This window comes from Platalea leucorodia (genome assembly GCF_965183815.1).
Source record: "Platalea leucorodia genome assembly, chromosome: 3".
NCBI classification, from domain to species: domain Eukaryota; kingdom Metazoa; phylum Chordata; class Aves; order Pelecaniformes; family Threskiornithidae; genus Platalea; species Platalea leucorodia.
Window position 1 is genome coordinate 11,007,831 of NC_138825.1, and position 25,117 is coordinate 11,032,947.

The window sequence follows — 25,117 nt, forward strand, 5'->3', positions numbered from 1 at the left end:
TTTCTTTCTAATGACTTCTGTAGCAGCAGCTGCGGAAAACTTCAGGTAAAGCCAGATGCAAACCCAAGCCACGCAACCTTCCTCCAGAGTTTTGCACCACACACAAATTACAGAGGGTGAGCTACTGGATTTCCAAGCCAGAGACAACAACTATCCCTGCTGGGCTGATCCCTGTCTAAGCGGCACGGGTTTAATTGCAAGCAGTTTTGAAGCAGTTTGGTAGAAACGCTGTCATTTCTAAACCCGGTCTAACTGAAGAGTAGCTTGCCTCAGTTGAGCTGAAGCAAACGCGCTCCTAAACAACTGACCTTAAACAACCAAACTCGCAAAACCCCAAATAAACCACCTCAAACAGAAATCACCTTCGGCAGCGGGCCGTGTTTTCAAAGTTTTCTCTGTAACTGTGAAATTGAGATTTTAAAAGTAAAAGCTCAGATCTTCATATAATTGCTTCCTCGCCAGCGCTGGCCCTGAAGAAAAACTGCTGTATATTGGGAAAGCTGCAGCACTGCGATGATATGAAATATTACCTCGGTTGCTGTCTCTGGGAGCGCGTGTGCGAAGCCCCCGTAGCAGGTTGTAGCAGCAGAGCAGGATGATTGCTTATAGACTTTCACCCTCCAGAAGCAATCGTGCCGAAATTCATGAGCTCAATTTCTGTCTCAATTCCGTTAGAATATTGCTGTTAAAGAAGATACAACTACAAAAAGACAATCTACCCTGAAATTCCCACCCCTCTCAGTTCTTTGAAGAGGGTGTGTGTCTGAATATATGTATTTCTCTCTCTATCATTGAATGGTAAATACTCTGTTCTTCGTTTTATTTGCCAAATTGCACCAAATCTGATGCAATGCCCTCTTTTGTGCAGCGTTCAGAAGTCGCTAAGCACGAATCAGTGTGTGAGCATTGCTGACAGTTGCAGAACCTTGCAAGTATTTTAACCTCTTACTATGGCAGGAGGGGAAAAAAAAAAAAAAAAAGATGACAGATCTTAAATTCTCTGCTTTTGCCATCAATTCAAATATGGGGATCACTTATAAAAATCCTTCATTATTCCCAATGATTAGCTGAAATGAATCCCTTACGCCAAGGTAACCGTCTTGGGTTTCAATGGAAACAGGTCTGTGCCAAACAAAATGCATGGTCGTATTCATAAATTTTAATGCAAACAGCCAATCGCTCAGAAGAAGAGCAAAATGCAGTATGCGTAAAATAAAATGCAATAAAAGAACAACAGGGGGGATTCAGTTTATTCTAATCCAAGAGTGGTTAAAGCAAGAGCATTTACAATAGCAGAGCTCTGCAGATTCCAACAGGAAAGGAAATATTAGTCAACAAATCCTCAAAGTTTTATGAAAGCGCCAGTCGGGGTGGGGAAGCCTTCGGATGCTTTCAAAGCAGACTGAAGAAACAGGGAAGATGGGGTAGTTATTAAACCATATTATTTTCCCAACATCATCTTAGAATTGAAAGATTTATGGCTTAATGTAGCTGATGAGCAGAGCAGTGCCACGGCCCAAGGAATTCTGCATGTAAGAAACTCCCTGGACCCTCAGCATGATGAAGAAGATGCTGGGAGAAACCCCAAAGGCATTAAATATTATAGCCAATTTCTTAAAATTCACCGTGTGCCAGTGCTAGACTCTCAGGAAGGCGTAAGACCCCATTTCTGCTTTCTTTGATGAATGAAAAAATAAAAAATCCCACTCAAACCCTACCAAACCTGTATGCCGGCACTTTTTTTTTTTTCCTGACATAATGTCCTTACTGGCCTTATTTTTCTCCTTCTTTCATATTAGAGCAATTTGAGTACTGTCCATCCTGGATTTCTTGCGAGACACTGTGGACTATAGGACAGCTGGCAAGATGATGCCTTAGATGCTAAGAGACAACTCTGACGGCCATTTTTTTGGTGTGTGATTTAACATTCCTGCTTCAAATGCGGAACTGTGAAATCTTTACTCCAGCTCCCTGGATCTCAATAAAAGCAAGCAGGAAAAAAATGTAATTAGTCCCACTATTTCTAAAGTGAAAACCAAGAACAAATTATTACAGGTTACAGTTTTTCAGCTCTTCAATTACTGTGGATGCCAAAATAAGAAAAAAAAGAACTGTACGTATAGCACTCTGTCCAGGGAAAAAGTTTTTAAAGCAAAGAAAAGTGTGTATTTTTGCAGCCTGTGAAAACGCCAATGTAGTCCCTTATTCCGATAGCGTTATCTCATTATCTTACAGAAGTCTATCAGCTATTTTATGCTTTTACTGCAAAAAACACACCTTAGTTTAAGAGTTTGTACGTAGAGATGAAGAGGTGAAACACAATTTGAATATCTCATTTCCTTCACCGGGATTAAATTTCTGGTAAGGCTCCAGTATTTGTTGGAAACTCCTAGCGGGCACTACGTCCCCACTCTACCCGAAATAAATTCCTCCAATATTAATCATTTGTGAAAACAGCGTTGCTTTTTTACACCACTGATACTGCTCCTATCTGTCAATTCCTCCCAGCAGCACAAGGGGAACTGTGCTTCGTAATGCAGCTGTCAACGCTATTACTTTTATTTTTTCATTCATCTGGTCAAATTTTGACATCACGCTGGAACCTGAGACGCGCTTTGTTCTCTAGAAATCTGTCAGAATTATTAAAAAAAAAAAAAAAAAAAGAGGAAAAGATGGGGGAGGGAGGTGGAAATATTCAGACCTTGAGCCGTGACACCTGTCAAACACAAGCAACCCCCAACTTCCCACTTCCAAACCCCGGGGTCCCCGGGGCTGAGGGAAGCCGAGGCTTTCAGAGCCGAGCTGGGTGCACTCAGCCCCCCTCCCCCCTGCCTTTTTACCTCCCCCCCGGCGCCGGGCCAGCCCTTCCCCGCCCGGTGCCAGCGGGGCCGCCCCGGCTTCCCGCGGAGCAGGCCCCAGCTCCGCTCTCCTTCCTCCCGCGGGAAACGACCTTGGCTGCGCCGCGCTGCCCCGGGGCGAGCCCTTCTCCGCCCCGGACATCTCCCGGCCGCCGGCCCCGCTCCGCAGGCAGCCGCCGGGGCGAGCCCTTCCCCTCCCCGGGGTCTGAGAGGCGCCGGGCCCTCTCCCTCCGCCCCGCCCGACCCCGCCTCGCTCGCTGAGGTAACCCCCGCCCGGCCGGATCGGTACACCACCCCCACCCCCCCGCTGAGGTAACCCCCGCCTCGGCGGCTCGATGCCCGCTGAGGTAAACCCCGCCCGCGCCCTCACGCCGGTGCCGGCTGGGCGCCCCGGCCCGCCGCCCTCGGGGCCGGCTGGGCGCCCGCGCCCCTCCCTCGGGCCGGGCCGGGCCGGGCCGCCCGCCCGCCGGCTCCAGTCACGCTCCCTCCCCCGCCCGCCGCTCCCTGCGTGACCATCTCCCGGGGAGGGGGCGGGAGCAGGCGCTTCCCCCCCCCGCATCCTTGTGATTGGGCCGGGCCGGGCCGCCCATCAACGCAATCCTCAATCCTGATTGGTCGCGGCGGCAGGCCAGGGCGCAGCTCCCGCCCCGCGGGGGTCCCTCCAGCCCTCCCCAACACTTCGCGGCAGTGTCCTCAGAAGACTCATTGGGCCGGAGGGGCCGCTCCGGCGCTGGCGGCACATCCGCGCGCCCATTGGCCGGCCGCCGCGCCAATCCGCCGGGCCGCGGCGTCCCGTAGGCTGGCGGGGCGCCCGGGGGCGGGGCGTGGCGGCCTCCCCCCGCCCCCCCGCCTTCTCCCCGGTCCCGCCCTGTGACTAACTCCCGTGTGTGAGTCACGGCGCGGCCCGTCAGCGCCGTTAAATGCCGTGTGCGGGCGGGCGGCGCTGCCTGGGCTGCCCCGGCCCCCTGCGTGCGGGCGGCCGCCTCCCCCGCCTCCTCCCCCGGTACATGGCTGGCGGGCCGTACTTGTCACGGTGTCACATCCTCCCCGCCGGCTGCGGCCCCAACTTCCCCCCCAGCTCGGCTGCCGCCGCCGCCCGGGGCCACCGCAGCGGCATGGGATAGAGCACAGTCGCCTCAGCGCCTGGCCGCCGCCTCCGTCGCGCAGCCCGGCGCCTCGCCGCACGCTCATTTTAAATTAATTTCCCCCCTCCGGTTTAAATTCCTCGCCCGTGTCCCCCTCCGCTGCCTCCTCACCCCCCCTCCCCGCGTCCCCGCTTTCCGTTGACAGCCCCCCTTTTTGGCCGCCCCCTGCTCCCCTCAGCGCCTCCCTCAACGGTCCTCAACGGCCCTCGCCGCGGAGCCCCCCGGAGCGGGTGAGTGCCGGGCACGGCCTTCCCGGGCTCGCTCCTTTCTGCCTGCCGGGGCTGGGGGGGTGTGGGGGGCAGGGGGTGGGCGGCGGGCCGGGGCAGCCCCCGGTTGCCCGGGGAGGCGGCGGGGCGGGCGGGGGGAGCGCGGCGGCGGCGGGCCGGCTGCCTGCGCTGGCTGCCAACAGTTTGAAAGTTGGGGGCTTTCGCCGCCACGCCGCGCAGCCTGGCACCGGCCGGGGAGGTACTTTCCCCCTCGGACTGGAAAAGAAGGGGGGGGGAAATTTAAAAAAAATATAAAAACCCGGCGTCGTTGCCAACTACAAATGCGTGTCATGCTGCCCATGACACATTTGATTGTGATTTTTGTTTCATTTTGTGTCGTCGTCCCCCCCCCCTCCGGTTGAGACCGCGGTTGAGGCTGTGGCGAAGGTTGACGTGAGGGGCAAGGGGCTCCCGAAAGCCGCCCGGGGCGAGCGGCGGGCCAGACCCCTCCGGATCGGGCTCCGGCCACTGTCCTCCTCGGAAAGCCGGGGAAACCCACCTTTTTTTCATTTCCAGGTGCACCATCCTCTTCCCCACCCTGTCGTGCCTGAATGTTTTGGTGTTACCTGGGGTTGACTTGGCGTGGCAGGAAAATTTGTGTATCGTAGGGTGAAGCCGTGGTCTGCAGTGGGGAGTTTCGGTGGCTTGGATTGATACTGGGAGTGCTTAATGTAAAACGGTTATGTCTCTATTTCATCGCTATTGATTTTTATTTTTTTTTCCTCCTTCATGTATTTTTAGAAACATGAATGTGGTGTACGTTCTCATGTGCTGTACGTTCAGAGTAGCTAAAATAAAACAGATACATGGAAAACCCCAGCAAGTACAGCAGCGTTTCCATACACAGGACATCTGAAGCCTTAGTACTTTGCTGGGTTTGGTTATTAATATTAATTGCTCGATCTTTGTAATTCATATCATATGGAAACTAATTGCTGAATTGAAGGTTTACCAAACCTCACAGGGCTCCAAAATCATCCTTCTCAGACATCTGAAAAATAAATCTACTGAACTTATGTTAAGAGGAAAGGCCAGCATCATTCTGAGAATCCTCCACATGAAGTTTCTTTTTTTAAGGCAAGCAGTCTGGTAAATAAAAGTAGTAAAGTATGGCTTTAGTCTGTGACTACTTAAGTGTAGTCTTGAGTATGCTTAAGATCAGTAAATTTCTAGAGGAAATGAAGTCTTTAACAAATCTTGTCTTGCTTCTATCCATAAAGGGAGGGAGAGAAAGAAAAAATATCAGCCCTGAGGTTACCAAATAGAAAATCAGTCCTTATCCCAAGGAGTAACTTGCCCAACGTAACCCAAAAACTTCCTAAATGTCTGTTATTTTGCCTTTATGGGGGGTCCTTGAGCTGCAGTCTCTTAAATCAATATGAAATGGGCCTGCTTCTCCTCTGGTACTAGTTAAGCAGTAGTGTAACTTCATTAACTTTAACGGAGCAGATTTGCATTCATGTGAAAAGTAATCAAGAAACCCATGTTTTCAGAAAGGCCCCTATAGTAGTGACGTGACAAGCTCTGATTCCTTCTCTCATCAGACCCAATTACGCCACCCTTACTCACGCTGAGTGGTACTTTACTGCGCAAGTACTCCCTGCGATGCTTGTATGACTACTTGTGTACTACAGTACCAATCTGGGTGAGGTAGAGTGGTGCTTATTTTTTCATAACTATTTTTTTTTCCCTTTCCTCGAAATAAAAATATATCGGATAACTATTTTTCTTGGGTTGTGAAGAAAACTTCTGAGGATTAAATGTAAAGCTGCTCTGTTAAGTGACCGTACCTAAAAAACCCTGGTTAAGGCTTCTGTGCTACCAGTGAAACAGGCAGGTAAGTTTTCTGTGTGTTTAGCTTTCCCTTGTTGCTATGGAAAGTAGGAAAAAGATTGTTGAAAAATTTGTTATCTTGTCCTAAAATTCCTCTGTGCCTGAGGGAATCCATACCCACATGCAGTGTTCAAGTTGGGGTTGTTTTTTTTTCCTTACCCTCCTTCTCCAGACTCCCCCAAACATTCGCATTGCATTGTTTAAATGCTTGCTATTTAAATCACTGGCAGCAGGATCAGGCCCTCAGTCGTTTTTCTTTAAAGCTGTTGATAATGGCTTGGATGTGATGTTGTAGAAAGATAATACTATCTGGTGTGTCCACAGCTCAGATCCACTGTCTTATTACAATCTCAGAAGAAAGCTCTGTACTAAGCAGCCTGTAAAGAAAATACGTCTAACAAAGCAGAACTGTCTTCTGCATTTATGTTCTTATTTATAAATCTCTTGAAAGTTTGCTTGATACTCTTTCAGAACAAGACACAATTCTTCCATGTTTGTTTCATGTTTTCACTTCCTCGTATGACTGTGTTCATTGCTAAGCTTTTGTGTCACTGATTGAGATGTTATTGTAATTAACATTAATTATGCAAACTAGATTGTTTTTAGAGGCTCTCCAACTCTGTATTGATACTGTCAACTTGTTTGTTTGTTGAACAAAAATCCACACATTTCACCATTCTCAGAGGAAATAGATTAACCGGTTCCAAATGCATGGAAAACCATAGCAAAATTAAGCTATTTTAGCTCAAACAGCACATTGAATTTTGATGGAGATGGTGAATACAGTGTGGTTGGATCTGAAATATCAAGGCAGGGAAAACGGGGGGAGCAAGAAAGGGGACTAGGTACAGCCGTTTGGGGAGGGTGTTTACACTGCAAAGTTCTACCACATTCTTTCCAGATAGACTGTACTAGATTAATTGGGCCAAATTCTGCAGTCCCTAATTGAGCAGAACTCTCACTGAAGTCTACTGGAGCTGTCTGCTTGGTTGTGGACTGCTGAATTTGTTCGAGAATTGGAGAAAAATGGCAGAGTTTACTTCATTAAGTATTTAGGACATTTTGGATTTTAGACTCGGAGAAGATATCTTCCTTTAATTTGGTTTAGAAGGTGTTCCAAGGTTTCTTTTTTTTAAAACTTATTAAAAATATCTTTGAAATATACATTCACTTATAAAATATTCCCCACAGCAATGGTAACATTTAACAATTTTTTTTTTTTATAATGTTAATTATAGTGACATTCACAAAAGTTTCTATGTTTGATTCTGAATCACCCCCTTGAAATACTTCAGAGCTGAGAAGGACTTTAGAATCTCTCCCTAGAAATCGTAATTGTTGCAATATTTATATGTTGTATTGTTGTGTGCTCTCAGGAAGAAAAAAAAAAAATAGGGGTGGGGAGAAGAGTTTAAGTGACAATTTGTTGTCACGAGATCAAATCTGGAAATATACGCAGACTGGCAGATTATTCCCTGTCTTAAAAATTAAGCCTCTCTAATTTGCCATTTAAATAAGCAAAATTTGGTTTGCAGTTTGCTTTGGGTAATGAAAGAGAGGTTTTTTGTTTCTACTTTTGGTGCAGTGGTCCTCTGGAAAGTTAGAAACAGTGCCCTGGGGCTCAGCGAAGTGGAGGGTGTATAATTATACGGGAAGGCTCCATAGCATCAGTGAATTAGCATTAGCAGCTGAGTGAGTTTGTTAAGCTGTAGAGATGGTATTATGGAAATCAATAAAATGCTGATTTCTTTTTCTTGCTGCAGATTCCATGTTAAAAGGAAAAGATGCTATTTGTTTGTCTGCCTTTCATGTAGGCTTGCCAAACCATTAGTTGATTTGGAAAGGCAGGTTTTTCAGTTCAGACAATAAGTAGTCAGATTTTTTTTTTTAACTCTTTTAAATCTTTATTTATTAGATTGTCTTCCAGAAATCGCACTAACATCCTGGCCTGCAAGTGGCTTCAAGTGTGTCTGTTTGTCAGCAGAGGCAAGAGTGAAGGTCACTTATTTTTCTTATGACATGCTGGTGTGGCATTGTTTGTTGTAGCCCAAATGCTGTATGTTCCTGACATTCCTGTTTCTGCTTTAAATTAAATTATCTCAAGTGTTTGGAGGGTTCTGATGAGATGTACTGAAATCCATGGTAAAAATAAAAGAGAAATACTGACCTTAACTGCTTTCAGAGATGTGAGTCAGGAGGGCTGATATTAATCACTGTAAGATCTGTAATATGCATTGGCCTTTATTTCTTTGTCTCAAAGCTTCTCCTGCTTTTATACCAGAAAGACAAGTAACCAGATCATTCATCACATTAAGCGCTTACAGAGAAATGACAGATCGACAGCCTTATGTTGAGCGCTGTGTAACATGTATGATGCATTAAGTTCTGATGATCTATATAAAACATTTTAATTGGGAGGAACAGTAAATGGGAACGGCTGTCTTCTAATCCAAGGACTTTATTGTGTTCTTCTTCTTCCCGATTAAAATTAAACTTACGTTCATAATCAAATTATTTTATTTTAAAATATCTGTATGCTATGACCCTTGATAAAATACTCTGAAAGATTTTATTCAAGCTAAGATACACTAAGGGCTTTGGGGGAACCTGGGAAACCTGGCTGCCTTAGTGGTGAGTAGCATAACTGATGGTAATCCGGTGGACTTTATGGAACTAGGAAGGTCCAACTCAGCAGCTTCTTCAGGGACGCTGCAGCGAGCATCTGTTTTGTGACATGTGAGCAGCGTCTGAACAGAGTTCAGCTATCATGAGGCGTGCGGAGCATGTTCTTGTATGAATAGAAACAGTACAAAATGCTGGATTTATGATGCAGGCAACACTAAAGGTCAGCAACTTGGAATATTTAATAATATGGTTCGTGTTGACATTTCAGAGGGAATTCTGATGGGGGCGTGGTTCCAGCGAATGTAAACTTGCCAGTCCGGCCGCACAGATAAAATAGCCAGCCTTCCTCTTATCTCTTTGGTAACCCAAGCCTTTTTACTGAGAAACTGGCAACATTATGTTTATATTCTCCCTATGCTTTATTGTTTCTGCTAATCTCTAATTAAATAGAGCCAGTGAGGGCCAGCATGGTGCTTTTAGTGCTCAACTACAGCTTAGAAATGACGCTACACTTTCTAACGATTGTGAGCAGGTGGAGTCACAGGAAGGGCAGGGGAGTTGGAGTAACGTAGTAGGCAAGTAGATTCCTGATTCTCTAAAATATTTGCCTGTCGTTGTAGTGATCCACAGTGCTTCATATCTCTGGCATTGCCATGGGTGTCCAGTTAAGGACAGTTTAAGAACACAGAAATGAAAAAAAACAGGGATGAAGAGATCTCGGCTGGACCTGAACAAAACCTTTTTAGCTCCTACCGTGTGAAATAGGGAGGAAGGTCCCAAGAAATAGCGAGGATAAAGTCTTTCATAACTGCAAAATTACAGTAGTGACTCTGAAAAAGTGGCTCCTGGATAGAGAAGGAATTGAAGTCACTTTGCTGTCTTTCCATAAGCTGTTACTGATGTGGTTAAAGCATTGGTTCTGAGAACAAGTGGGTTGAGAGCTTGGCTTCTTCCTCTTTAGAAGTCTATATTCTTATATTTGCTGTGAGGCAAAATAAAATACTGCTTGTTTGATTAACCGAATTCAACATTCTCATAAAAAAAATATACACCCTGGTTTTTGTTGAAATGAAGTCAGATATTCCTGTGGATGCCTTTTTCACTTTTAGTTATCTTTTTTTGGTTTCCTTTCTTCTAGAGTATCTTTTCATCGTCTGCTTTCCTTCGTTCTGTCCTGCTGAATTCCTTTTCTGTCGTTGTCTTTGATTCCCTCCACTTCTTTCCAGCCAATTTTTTTCCATTTGTTGTTGTTCTTTCTAGTCTTAATCAACTAGCAGTGTTGCTGCTTGCTTATAGAGTCTCGTTAACAGCTCTGAATAACACTGCTCTACGCAGGGTACAAATAAATAGCAACCGATGCTTCCCTAAAAAGCTGACAGTGGGAATGTGAAATCTGGGGGACTGGCATCCAGCTCCTGTTTTGTGTGGCCCACACTTCTTGGTTTTGGTATGGAGAGTTGTGCTGCTGTCATGCAGTGCTAAGGCACATGTTGAGGTATGGGATGCCAGTAATACTTAGTGTCCTCTGCCCTTGGCAAGGAAAAGGTTCACCACTGCTGACCCATAGTCCAAAAGGCAAACGTGAAGGGAGAGCCTGGTGGAGGTGTGACATGAGTTGGTGCAGTCATCCAGAAGGAGTCATTATTCCAGCCAGGAATAACACCCAGGTGTCATCAGCTTCAGGCATGTGCCCTGTGCTGTAGCAAAGCAGGTTTTTTGCTGCTCCTATGCTTTGTGCAGCTCAGTTCTACTTATTTTTTTCTTCTATTTATTTGGCTGTCTTCTCTGTTTTAGTCTTTTGCCTTTAATATGTCATGGCTACTAGTGACTTCTCAGACTGCATCACAGGGATGTTATTAAGACTTAGTGGGTTTTTCCTCATCTTGTGCTGGAATATTTGGCTGTTGCCAAAGAAATTGAAGTCAGAATCAGGGCCTCTTGAGTACCACGCACCAAAAAGCATGTATGTATGTGTTGAAGGTACCAAAATACTCTTAAAAAAACAAACAAACAAAAAAACCCAACAACCCAAAAACCAAACAAGATTTGTGAAGTTAAAAAAGCTAATATTTGGTTTGTGATGCAATGTGAGAACTAAGGTATGAAAGGAGATAGGTTTTCTGTGGTGATGTACATGTAAAAGGTGCAGCCTTTTTAAGGATCCTTTAAACTATTAAACCTTTTTAAAGGAACACACCAATCCTTTGCTGAACTTGCTAATTTGGAGGTTTTGGAAGGTAAGTGGCCCTCCTTCCTGTGAGAGGGAACATACCTGATAGTAAACTTTCTAAACAGAGCTGAACTCTTTAGGTGGTGGTGATGGTCGTTGCCTGGTATCAGGTGGAAAGAGAGAGGTAGCAGCCAGATATGCAATGGGAAAATGCCAAGGAATAGGGCATCCTTCCAGCATTCAGCCAACCCAAGGAGGCTGTTTTAACTGCCCTTTGATTAGGAATATTTTGAATTTATTCCCTGTTTTCAGATATATCAGTACAAATTTTAGGGAAAGGCAGTTCTGTCTTTTCAGATTGGATGATTTTTGTGGCATTCCTACCTTGGAAATTCCAAAAGAGGAAAAAACCCAAAACAAAACAAAAACCACAAACAAACAAAAAACCAAACCAACCAAACAAACAAAAAACCAAAAACCAACAAACAAAAAAAAGCCAAAACCCAAAAAAACCTCAGGTATAGTCTCTACGCTCCCCCCTGCCATGTTCAAAATGAAATAGTCTTCCCTTGTTCAGAATAAAAGCTGTGATAATCCATTTCCTTTGCTGTGATAATCCATTGCCTGAATGTCCTGGTAGCATAATTTGATTGTGGTGCTTGGACAGCTATCATATCACTCCTATAAGACAACAGTGTTTGAAATGTTATAATCCAAGAAATCCAGAGTTAGTGTTTACAGCAGTGACTAATTGCATGCTAGTCAGTATTACTGTATCTTCCTGATTTATGTCCCTCATAGGCCAAGGCAGACTTGCAGATGAGTTCTTAACATATTATTTAACAAGATGGTAGTGCTCTGTGTTTAAATTGCTGCTTGTTGTGTTTTTTTATTCTCCCTTCCCAGTGTGAGGTTCAGACCTCCTTATTAGTTTTATGGGAAAGCCACAGATCCAGATTCCTCGTGGAGCTGTTGCAGCATGAATGAACAAACTGTGTAGGGCTTCTTTCAGGAGCTACGAAAGCAGCCTGTGCTCCTTACCCAAGAAAAGTTAAGAATCCTTATTATCTCTGGGGCTTTCCTGTGTTTTTTTATTTTTTCTTTTTCCTTTCTTCCCCACTTGAACTCTGATTCTGAAGGAGCTGGAGCAATTACCCAGCCTATCTTACATCTTTCCATTCAGCAGAGGGTGAGGTGGGAAAGAAGGTCTGTGTTGGACTGCAGATATTCTCTTTAGCCCCTTCACCACTCCCAAGTCACTCTTCTTCAACCTCAAAAACAGCAGAGGAAAAATTCCTGCTTGAACACTTTTTCCTGGCTTTAATGAGAAAATCCTTCTTTTATGAAGAGAGGAGGTAGCATAGGTGAATGCATCTAGCACTGTTTAGGAAAGGGTCACCACCATGGGGGTGCTGCTAAGAAAGGTTGCCAAATCCTCCCAAACTCTGCACCAGGCTGTTGGGAAAGGCTCCTATAAAATGAAGAAGCTATAGCCAGTGTGTCCGTACATATTTCTGAAGGTTATGCTGGATTTCTGCCATGCCACAAAACTGATTAGAATAATTTATAATAAAAAGTGGGGCACGGATTTCAGAATGGATAATGTGATAGGGGAAGCAGAGAAGTGGGTGGCAGGGAAGGCAAATCTGAAGGTTTTCCTGGTCAGTGGATGTACCCCAAAGTGTAGATTTTCTACCACTGTCTGTAGGAAGAAGCTACCGCCCTCGCTTTTGTTGTCAGAGATGACTGCTATATGCTTGGCTTGATATACATATTGCGTGCTTATGCATTGCTGTTTGTTTCTTTCCTCACAGTAGGACTCAGGATATTCCAGGTACTTTCCAGGTGCTTACGGATACTCTCTGCTCCAAGGGCTTCACAAATCTGAGAGAGGCCAGAGGAAAGTAAATAGGTGGGAATTTACAGGTTAGTACTGAGAAACAGAATGAGATTCACAAGACACAGGGCCCTTGAGAGGAGTGCGAGTGTGCGGCAAATGTGCTGTGCAGGTGAGGTGGGGAGGAGGATACATGCAGTGGTCTCCATGAAAGAAATGGGCACCATGCAGACAAGCGCTCTGACTGCTGAGCTTTCTGTCTATTCTGCATTTATCAGCCATCTAGGCCTAGTAAATGTGTGCGTTTTGGTCCCTGGTGTGTCTGGAAAGAAAAGAGATCCTTTGCTTTGCTTCTGCATTACAAGTCAGTCCTTGGTCAGTTTAGAGCTCCCGACACCTGATCAGTCTCTTGGACGCTTTCCCTTATATTTGTCATTGCGCGATGTGACGGCTGTGTAAGTGGAGTTATTCTGTCATGTTCTGTGCAGAGAAATGCTGTGAAAATGAGAAAGCAGGGGAATGAGGCGTGTGAGGTGTGTGCGTGCAACATGAGGCTTGACAAGGCCAGTGAGAAGTAGCATTGGGGTTTTGCACGTGCATTCCTTGGGGCACAAAGTGTCATCGTCTTCAATTCAATTTTTGTTGCGATTAAGGCCCCTGAGCATATCTGTAACACAAAACAGAAAACAAAGAAAATGTTTTTTTCTTCAGCCATCATTCTAGCATTGCTTATGTGCGTATGAATCATTCCTCCTCCATCTGGAAGGATGAGATGCAGAGCTCTTTTCTAAGGAGGTATCTAACATACATCCTCATAGCAGCCAGCAATTGGCATGACAAAAGGGTTACAGCTAGTGGCTGGCACTTTTCCCATCCATCTTGCCACTGGAAACATAATGCTTTTGCAATGTGCTTGTTCTTCAGGCACCAGCGTACAGAGCCAGTCCTCGGGACACGCAAACAGAGCAGTTGCATGTTGTTCGCTTTTGTTTGTGGTGCCTCCTCAGCGGCCCAAGAACTGGGAAGTGGGACTAACAGCGACGGACTGGTTTTCTTTATTAGAGTGTGAGATGGAGTGGATGGGAACAGTGGGGTACTCGTGGAACATCCCCAGGTGTGGGAAGATGAGCAGCAAGGCAGCTAGCACTGCCAGTGTAACATCAAGTGTGGGAGAAGACCTTGTTTTGCTTCTAACCTTGTATGCTTTGCACAGGACAAGGCAAAATATAATAGTATTGAGCGCACAAGGAAAAAAGTCCGATTTTAAAGTCATACGTTGTTCATGTAAACTGACTAGGTTGTACATACTCTGTCCTTCACTTGATTTGCAAGAAGACCAAGGCCCTGACTCAGTTAACTCAGTCTCAAGTGTTACCGTGATGTCAAGAACGAATTTTATTGCCTGTCTTTTTGTAGAGGGGTGTTTAGCGTGGTGTCAGAATGGGCAGTAGAAAGAAGGGCCCCTTAATCTCAGTACTCTGCTTTAACAAATCTATTGTTATCTTTCTCTGTTGCTGAGCACGACTGGAAATGTCCTCATTTTGCAGTAGTGACCAGCTCAATATGCAGTTCAAACCTAAACGTAGAAGCTGGATGTTCTTCTGCTGAAGCTCCTCGAAGCACTCTTGAAACTCACCGAACGCATGCCCATGGGATTGGACATGTCTTTGCTGCTTCCTTCTTTTGAAGGATGGTTGAAGATGAGGTAGAGGAGAGTCCAGGATACGCTGCCTGCCCCCAGGGCCTTTGCATGTAATGAGCTGGTGTTTGGAGCAGTTGTTCTCAGAGCTGGGACCAGTGGCTCTTTCTCCCTGGGGAGTGCCTGTGCCAAGAGGAAGAGCCTCTCTGCTCCCTGTTCCTGCTCTGCATTTTAACCAGTGTCTGTTCTGCAAGGCAGGCTTGTTTCTGCTGCAGGAGCTGGGAGTCATTTCTCCATCTCACACAGGATAGTCTGGAGGTTTAGGGCACTGCTCCTGCAAGGCCTCAGCCAGCTTGGGGTGGGGTGGGAATGGCAGGGAGGAAATCATCAGTCTGCCTCACCTGAGGGAGCTAAGTCCTGCTGGGCTGCATGGAGGACACAGACTTGTGGCCACTGTTGTATAAGAAGTGAGGAACTTTGGCTTTTTGAAGGACAGGTTCCTGTCTTAGTGTGTGGATGGAGGAACCTCCTTTCTGCTTCTTTGTGATGGGTGGGTTTAAGATGCAGCCCTGTTCTTAACATCTCTTATTAGCTGACCCTAGACAGTGATGTGCTGAGCTCAGGGGTGTGAAGTACTGGTCTGTTCCCTAGCGTACTTTGGGTTTGAGGGAGACGGCCGATGGGGTCTGTAGGCTTTCTGCAGCGGAGTTCCTGTTCTGAGGTGAGAACAGCTGTGCCCCTTTCCTTCAGAGCTGTTGTGACTGCAGGCAGGGACTGTGAAACCCTCCTGTGCTGCTGAAGCTGAACGCTGCGTCAGAGAGGCTGTATCTGTCTGCTCCCTCCCAAAGTGCTTTTGGGAGGATGCTCTGGAGCTGGGTTGTGAAACGGTGTCGTAGAAAGCCACTCTGCCCTGAAGAGTGAAATACTCCTGCATACTAGGGTTCAGTGCTGGACTTTGTATCTGGGGAGAGCTTTTGTTTTCTCAAGCTTCTGCTTTCATCTTTCCTCTGATACATAATAGCCTGGAGAAGACCCTTCAGGCAGGGATGCTTTGTTACTTTCTTTAGCTTCATGATTGCTGTTTATACTATAGTGTAATAAACACAATTAGCATTTCTGGCTTATTTCAGAGTGTGTGCTTATGTGTGAAAAAGATTTGGATACATTAACTCTGTCATCTTTCTTACCTGTGCCTGAGATATTATCTGCTATGATCTTTCCTGATACCTAACAGCTATGGAAAGGAAATAACACTCCCCATGTTCTTGGAAACATTTCAGTAGCTTGAGTTTGGTAAGCAGTACAGTGGTAATAGGGATGAGGGGTGACACGTACAGTGTCTTGCTTTGAAAACTGGCTTGTGGATCCTACAGAGCATGGTCAGCAGGCAGAGGCTGTTCACATTGCACACTTCACCTACAGTGTCCACTTGCAAGATGCTCCATGTATATAAATTCAGCTCTGCTTTTCTTTGTGTGACAGGTCAGAGTTCAAAGTCTGGGGACCCCCGAGGCAGAAGAACTGCATTGCCACGTGTGTTTGTATGTGTACGCTCAGCAGGTGTATTTTCTCCTGTAACCTGTTCAATATCTTCCAGCCCAAGTCAGCTGTGGGTATTTCCACTTGCTGAGAGGCTGAAGACCAGGTTCTCATGGCCTAAATTCCACCTGAGGCTCTGTGTTTTGAAGGCCAGGAGTCAGCTGGAAGGAAATAAAAGATACAGGGACTTAGGTGCAATTTAGGGCATGTGAATCTGGCTCCTCCTCTCCTGCGTTACCAGTGTGCCATAAGCATCTGACGTAGGAAGCTAGTAGTGAACAGGCCAGGCCAATGACCATATTTCCACTTTCCAAAGTGGTTCTACGCATACTGAACTGGACTCCCCACCTCTAAGGCAGGTCCAGTTTGAATTCTCAAGCCAGTCCCATCAGTGTTAGGCAGAGCAAAGAACCTGATCCAAGCAGTGCTGCTTATTCCTGAAAAGGTCCTGATATCTCACAGCATTTACCTTCTGGAGGGTAACTGGAGGGGTGGGGGAGAGGCCTGGAGCTATGCTGGTGCATGTGTTGTTTTCTGGCTGTGGGGTTTCTTGTTGTTGTTTTTGTGGGTTCTTTCGTTTTTCCCTCTTAGAAAGTTTGAAAGCTTGCATTGCACCTGTGGCCTAGCAGGACTAGGCAATGCTCTGTTACCCATCAGCACCAGATAGATCTGGTGTTGAATGAGGGAGGTGCTTGGGCTCTCGGGCAAGGGGCGCTGAGCGTGCTTTGCAGCGTTCCCAGTGTGCTCGGCTGTGGGGGAACTGAGCCCTCCCAGGCTTGCTTGTGGCCATAAAGAGTGTGATCTCTCACGATGTTGGCCCTGGTAATCTCTGACTATCAATCATCCTCTTCTCATTTGGAAGGACTTTGACTTAATGAGAGATACATCAGCTTGAGTAATTTCTGTTTGAAGATATTAAGCTCTGTGAATACTGAAGAATATCATATCCTAGGCTTTTGAGGAGTTCTGACTGTAATGCAGTGCTGTTCTTGGAATGATTTGTTTCAACTATAAGGCCAGTTTAAATAGAGCTATTTAAGTATATGTTGCTGTTCCTCATACATCAAAAAGTGAAGTTCAGTGAATAATGAGTTATCATGGGGCACCACAATGAGATAAGAACTCATCATAGCTTTGCAATAAATGGCAATGTCATTAAAGAAAAAAAGACTTTTTGTCTATAAGCTTAATTGGAAAAGCCAGAAATCTTGAGTGGAGATTTTTAGCATGCTGACCAACTGGAATATATTGTAATAAGAGCAAATTTCTATGTGCAATGACTTGCAGTTATGTCATGCTGTAGTTTTAAACTGTGCAAGGCAGTTTGACTCGTTCATGTTCTCACTCAGGTCTTCAATGTGCACACAGAAGAAGCTGATTTCTAGGATTGCTGATCATACGGATTGGAGGTGGGGATGAGCAGCCCTGGTGTACAGGGTTATTAGGCACTTGCTCTTTCACTGAGTTTTGTAACAAAGCCACTATGCTCAAATTTCCCTGTCTGCAGAATATGGGTCCATCCTGCAGTTTATAAAGAATTTTAAGAGGAATGATGTGGAAGACCCATGCCACTTTTCTTCCCTTTGTGGTGCTTACTTTAACTTATTGCTTTTAGTAAGTAGACTCATTGTACCGCTGTGGTCTCTGTGATAGTTAACAGGACACCGCAATCTGCCCATCTGCAACAGCTCTGCTGGAAAGGTCTAATCTGCAGGAGCCCTTGTTTGCTCTTAAGGATGAAATGCAATTGAGCATCTGGTGAAGTCTGCTCTATGGTAGAAATTAACTATAAATATATACCTGGGGATTTTTTTTAATCATTAGGCTTAAATTGATTATTTCCTACCAGTTGTAGGACTCCTAAAAACTGCTTTTTCTCCTTCCATAAGAAAAATATCAGTTCGGTGGGCAAATGCTGTGCTATGGGCAAGATGTGGCAACAATAACACATGAGGAGTGGTGTGAGGAAAAAGACAGCTTCCTGCTCTGTGTTGTTTCTTTTTTTTTTTCTTCCTAATTACGTGGAGTTGGAAGAATGAGCTGGTAGCATATGAATGTTGCCATCCCATTAAAAGAGTTGTGGTCATGGGTGCCATGCAAGCATGAAGCTTCAAGAGACTGTGTGTTTTGAGGACAGACCAGGAATAATTCAGGCCTGCACATGGCTTTCTCAGGTAGAAGGTAAGCTAAGGGAATGTCTACAAAGCTAGTGCCCAAAGCTGGAATTGTGCTCCCTGTTCCAGTTAAACCAATACATAAACAAACCAGTTCACTTGATGTGCCCATTAATTTGGACTGCTTACCCTTCCAGTTTTTCCAGCTTGTGATTTGAGCAGAATGAGACAGTAGGAAAAATGACAGTCTGGAACTGGCTTGACTTGTCTCTGTCTCTCCCCAGAAAGCCAGTTTCTTTTCTACCACCAAAATAGGGACTGGCTCCACAGCTATTGTTCAGGACACCTGAGACTCCACAGCAGAATCATCTGCCACTGCCTAGAAAAGGGACCGCAAAGGAAAACTTGCAATCCTTTGCCAGCTCCTTCTGCGCCTCTCTACCTACTAAGGCTCTTCTCCACTGTACAAATGGTGTAGCAGCTGTGGCTTGAAAATCACTGGGGCTTTCCCCTCACCCTGGGGTATTTAACTGTATCCAGCCCTGGCACCTTTACAAGCACAGGCAGCAGAAGCTGAGTGTGGGGCCAGTGTCACGTCTGTGCCGAGCACGCTGCTTCTGACAGCCGTGCTCTGCCTGTGTCTCCTTCCAATGTGGCCACAACGCCCGAAGCAGGCTGGCCCACAGAAAGACAAGTCACGCTGTTCTTCCCGCCTGAGGCCTTCAGGCCTGTGATGACCTTGAGCTTCTTGTCCCCCTACTAGGGAGTACCACAAAAAAAAGCCTTTCCTTTTTAATGGAGAACCAAACATCTGGGTTACTGAGGGATCTCTGGGACTGGTTGGCGTGGGTTTTCCCATGTGTGTGTGAGAGAGAGGGGGCATGGCATGGAGAAGGAGACTGGGTACACTGTTTAATTTGATTGTGTAACTCCACTGCAGCGTGCTCATGACGTGTGTTTCTGACTTAACCAAGAACAACTGAAGATGCAAAGCCCCTCCATGTCCTCCCTGTTCCAGGAAGTCCTGACAAGCTTCTGGCTAAACAGTCAACAAGTCCCCAGAGTCCCTTTGGTGTTTTGATGCTTGTGGAAAGAGAAATTGGCAGTGGGAGTAATTTTCTGGCTTGTGTTGCTGACTGTGACAAAAAAAAGTCAGCTTTCTTGACCTGGAACAATGCCGAGGCTATGTGCAGGCTGGAGAATGCAGCCACTGGTCTTTCCCTCGTGCCTTGGGTCTTTTGGAAGAGATTTCTGTAGTATCAAAGTAGACCCTGACCTTCCATGGGATCTCCTGGTTGAATTCAGAGGTCTGTAGCTGAGATCTGAGGCCTGCCTTCTCCTCAGGCTCACTTCGCTATCAATTTTTATATAGCTCTGCATGGGGCACTAGTACAGACTTTGATGTACCGTATTCTCACCCATCACTAAGGGCTCCATGCTTTTGTATGCTGCCTGTGTATCAGTGGCTACAGCTGGTATGCTCACCTACCAAAAGTGTTTCTTTTGTTTCCTTGATATTGCTAGAAGCCATTCTCAAGTACATTCTGCCAGACAAAATAAAACAAAACCTGTGAATCTCAAAAGCTTGGAATCTCGAAGAAGAAGTAGGGAAATTGTATCTTTGGCAGCATCAAGGCCTTCTGACACAAAAAATCACAGCAGTGATCCATGTCTCTTAAGACTTTGGAGATGAGGGGCTGGATTTCTCTTCTTATACTGAAGGTTGTCAGCCTAGGACCAAAAGAAAGGGGCGGGGGGGGAGGTAAGAAAGAAATATGAGGTGCTTTCATTGGAAAAAGAAAAAGGGATATGCTGAAAACCTGTAACTGAATTGGCTTGAGCTTATGATCGAAAGTCTTGCAGGCTGTGATCTACTTTAATGTTCACACATTGTACTGGGGTGGTTTTTTTTGTTTGCTGCTGGCTTGCCTTTTAGTCTTGTGTGTGCACAAAGTGGAGGGAATAGCATGTCAGGTGGCAAGAGGCGGGAAACAATCTCCTACACGTGTGCGTCCAAAGGACTGACTGGAGTTGGGAGTAAACCGTGTCTTAGACCAGGAGAAAAATGAACTGAGTAAATGAAGCCCCGAGAGTTGTTTAGTGTGTGGAACAGAGCCTGGCAGAGGAGATGCTGGCTGCAGCGTTGCACATCTTCCTGGCCTGAGTGATGTTGTGTCGGGGAATTGGAGAGGCTGAAATCCTCTGTGTTGGTTCTGAATCTGGCATATGTGATAATCAAGATTTACTGTAGCCTCCAGTGGGAGAAATGGAGAGGACTGCAAACTCCCAGAAGGTTGTTTGAATGCTGTGTGTACTTGTGTGAGGAATACCACCTGGGAAAGCGGCATTCCTCCTTCTTTAGAAGGAACAAGCTGAGACCATTTGCTCTAGCATTACGTAGCAGTGTAAAACTCAGTCATGGGATTTTTATTATTGAATAGTTAGCAAATTGGGGAGTAGTGATAGAAGTGATTAGAGTCGTGATTAACTGTGTTGTTTTTGATTTTTGTGGCTGAACCAAAAATGTGGGTTGGTTTGAACTGAAAGATGAAAAATTTCTTTTGCTAACATGAAAAATTAAGATTTTTGGGTAATCCTAAACCCAAGTATTTTGGATTGTCTAAACTCCTTTAAGTTAAAGAGTAAGTGATTGAAAACAGTTTTCTAGTTTTAGGGAAACAGGAATCTTAAGGGCTGTTCATTGAACTCAAATTGATTTCAGTCCTCCTGAATCCACATTTTGCTGAACATAACGTGGTACAGATTGACCTGCAGAGGGAAAGGGAGCTGTAGTCCCCCCAGCTGCTCACGACACTAGCAGCTAGAATCTCTCCTGTATCATGGGGGTGTAATCACACTGTTCAGCTCCCTTATTCAGAGCAGTGCTGTGCACACCCTTGAAATGGTTCTCCAGACCAAAAAACTTCCCATCATCTATAACAGAGAGATAAAACTGAAAGTCAGTCACAGTGAAACAGAGCTGTCTTTTTTTTTTTTTTTTTTTTTCTTTTTTCCCCCCAAAGAGCAGTGTGCCTGTGGAAGGCAAGTGAAAATGATTCCCTAATGAAAAAAAGCAGTAAAAGAGCTGAAGAGCACAGCTAAACAAAGGTCAAACTGTGTAGACTGAATGCAGACAGAGGCTAAACCTATTTGCAATACGTATGGAGAGTGCAGTATAAAATGAAGGTGGCCAGCCCAAGGAATATTACCATGCATATATATGTAGATAATATATGCAATCATACATTCTGAAAGCCTGTCATCAGAACAAATTGCAAAGCACAGAACGTGCACAGGAGTTCAAAAAGACGTAGCTGGAGAACATAATACCAAGATCACCACAGAAACAGTGTTCCTTGGGGGTCACTTTGTTTAAAGCAACCCTTTAAGGCTCTACAATGCATTGGCAAGCAAATTCACAGAAAGTGAATTTCCAAATAGGTGCTGGAGCTAGGTACAGTGAAATTTCAAGCCCATGAATGCAGAAAGGATTGGTGCGAGCCTTATAAAAGCAAAAAAATAAGCCCCCTCAGGTTCACCTGCTGGGCACAAGATCAGCCCATGTGGCAAAGCCCGTGCTGGCATGTCTATATAAAGTTCGATACTATTCAGTAGTGCTTTGCTATGGAACAGAAAGTCTCATGAGCCTGATTGGAAACGCCCTGCCACCGCAGTTCTACAAATGTACGTGCTGAGCAGCGTTTTTAAAGAATACAAGAGTCATTTCAAGGAAGAGTGGATTAAGGAAGTGGTGCGAGATACTGGTACAGGTCCTTGCATCCCAACAGCATGCATGATCCATGCTGCGTCCCCCTCGTCCCTGAGACATGAAGCAAAAGGTGAAAGTGTTTAAAAATAAGTGTTGCTGATTCAATGTAGTTATCGACCAGATTATTAACATGTGGTTCTGGTTTAAAGAAATAAATGCTATTTTGAACTGCTCTCTGTATACAGAAGGTCTAAATGAGGCCACCTCGAGAACTCTTTACCCCAGTGTGGTTACATGAGGAAGGTACAGAGATGAGAAGACTTCCAAAAGAGGAAATCATGTCTAGACTTCAAAATGCCAGTTCTCGGTTTTGTTTTAGGTAGTGATATCCTGTCTGGTACCTTTGAGCCTGTATGGAGGAGAAGTAATTGACTGAGAGAAGGAAACAGTAACATAAAGAGATGCCATGTATCATTTCAGAGTAAAAGTTCCCGAACTTTCATATTGAAAATTGTCACCAGCCCTCAACATTTGTCACAGACTAGAAAGGCAGTGTTTATTTTATTGTCTGATAGTGTATCAATTTAATACTACTGGCTAGCAGTGATGGAAAGTGTTCTTGTGAAGGTCTGCAAGGTCTTGACTAAGTTGCATGCTGTAGCCAATGTGCCTTCTTCATACATTTTATGTTGAAGGTTAAATATTTTGGCTTCTTTTGTGTTTTAGCTGTCCTGGGGGTTGGGATGGATGTGCTGATTCCCAGCTTTTTTTTTTCATAGGTGATTTGATAAACGTAAATACAGAACACTGGACCTAAGGAGTTAAGTTCACTATTTCTGGTAGTTCAAATTAAGTTCCCCCAGTTTTGCATATTTTCTGTGTGTACGGTGCCACTGATGTTGAGAGGGGGGATCTCAAACTCAGTAGTTCCCTACACGAGGAGGAAAACAATTATTTATGTTGTTTGTGGTTAACCTACAGAGCAGTATTAATGGTCTGTAAAACCTCTTCAGATAGTTGACTCAATAGAAACTTTTGATAAACTATTTAAACTTGAAAGAGAAGTTCCATGAGAAGATGGGATAAGAGGGAGTTAAAATCATCAGGAGAGCGAGTTGGTGTGCATATGAAGATCCTCTTGTGATGCATTCGTGGGAAGTAAGAAGGCAGAGGAGTGTGTATGTAGGTGCTGAGGGGAAGGAGCCATTAAGTGGAACCAAAAATCTTCAGTACAGTTATTTCTTTCACTCGGATGACAGCGGCAGTCCGTGCTTGGATGCAAATCCTGGAAACTTCACTTGAGGTGCAAATAATTGCATTTTGTATTCCTCGAATTCAAATACGCTGGAGTGTTTTTCCAGGCAGAAATGATAGCATAACACTTAAAACTTCAAATGGATCCTTACAGTCATTGAGATAATTATATTTGTTATATATGAATTACAGAAGTTGTGCTTGAAAACAGGACTTGATGCTGTCATGTATCTTCTGTCCCTTCCCATCTGCACGCATTCACTCACAAATAAAGTCTGCCCCTTTACAGGGAATAACATAAGTGAACAAATATTATGAAAAAGTCAGATTCGGTTGGATTTCCTTTTTTTTTTCCTCTGGACTGTTAATATGTTTTAGCATATTTTCATATAGCAAATTTTAATTGAGTAATTTTAATTAACACTGACCTGAGGCTTTCCTAGTCTTAGAAGAGGAAGGCAATGCAGTTACTCTGAAAACTTAAATAGTCCTAGTAAAACTTAGCTATTTGTTCTATGCTGTCAAGTATTCAAATTTTAACCTCAGTCCTCTTACTGATGGACAGGCATTTTTTAAAATTATTTAATTGTGTAAGCTTCTTTGTAGGGATTTTAGGAGTATCCCAAGCTTTCTTTTACTCCATTATGTTTTCATGAATTATTTTCATCCCTACTGTGATAGTTCTTGCAAGAAAACTGTCAGTATTTCCCTTTCTCTCCTGTGCAGTTTGTCAGAGAAGAGCGAGTGTTGCATCTTTTGTTGTTTTTACTTCTGATATCACAGTGGAAAATAAAAGCAAGTCGCTTTTCCCCCACATTTGTGTGTGCCCACAAATAGACACACATGCACACTCTTTCTCTCCCACATGTGCGCATGCATGCAAACGCACACAAGGAGTTTGTTCTTGCTTGTGCACAGCCAAAAGAGGCCGGACACGGCTGTCTTCAGCTCAGTGGAAACTGGCGCCATCCCATCTCCAGTAAACAACAGCCTGACGTCAGCTCACGCAGTGGTGATAGCAGTATAACTTGAGAGATTTTTCAACTGGCCAAGCTGTTGAAAGGCTATCGCTGGGTTTGATAATCTCTGGCTGCACTTGAGAGAAATTGGTGCAAAGGTGGGGGGAGGAATGGTTGGTTAATGACAGAAATAATAGAGCAATTCCTGATAACTTCATATGGGGTGGAGAGGTGATTTTTAAGTCTTGCACCGAAGGGTATTTTGATTCCCACCTCGGTGGCTGCAGTTGTTCTCTCCCGTGTTATTCCAGGTTCTGAAATCCTGGCTGCTCTGTAGAATTCACATTCGTTCTGTGTTGGAAGTCAGAGAACAATTAAAGTGCCGTATAACAGTCAATCAAGCAGATGATGAAATTTGACTTTTCCATTGTGTTGAATTAAGCACTTTCATTATGATTTCAATTCCTGATGTTTCCTTTATTCAGTTGTAGTTCAAAGAACTGAGTGTGGCAATGCTAAGATTTTTACTAGTTTCTATATATTTGATTTCTATTACTGGGATATAAGTTGTTGAGGCCCCAGATTGCGACCACAACACCCAGAAGAGGTTTACTTGAAAGATACTTGGTTATTCATCATTATCAAATTAGGCTAGAATAAAGGTACCATTTTGTGGTGCTGGTTTCAGATAAGGCCTTTAGAAAAGTAGCCGTTTTCCTGCAATGCTACAAATGCCTTGACTGCAAAGTTAGCGAAGCCTCTGTTGCATTTCTGAAACAGAGCCACTGTGACTTAAATTTAATAACAGATGGTTCTCCTCATAACCCAACAGTTGAAAGAGACTTTTCTATTGTTCAGTACTACCACTGAAAACACATTTCCATTATGAACTTAAAGTACTCTTATGCCAAAACCAACAGTTAAAAATGAATGGTTTGCTCTGGTAACAGGACAAAACAAACATGACAATCATTGTGTTGTGTGACACAAAATCGGAATACCAAAGTAAAAAAAGTTGATAAGCCTGCCAGAATAACTATTTGATGGGCTATTCGTGAATCAATGACACTTCCAAGCAAATATTTCAAGGATATAAAGAATAGCACATTGACTTCTGCTTGCTTTCTTTCTTGTGCTGCTGCAAAGATAGCAAAAAGTTCATGGTCCAT

General features: G+C 44.6%; 1 protein-coding gene across 3 annotated transcripts in view; it reads left to right on the forward strand.

Annotated features, from left to right (window-relative positions):
* The first annotated feature begins 4,145 nt into the window (after window positions 1-4,145).
* Window positions 4,146-25,117, forward strand: part of SERTAD2 (SERTA domain containing 2) — an 82,307-nt gene continuing 61,335 nt past the window's right edge. For 2 of the 3 annotated variants that reach the window (XM_082307184.1, XM_082307183.1), the window contains exon 1: window positions 4,146-4,233. The gene's annotated coding sequence lies outside the window, so the exon portion shown is untranslated. The remainder of the gene's footprint in view (window positions 4,234-25,117) is intronic. The other variant, XM_082307186.1, reaches the window with a different exon arrangement.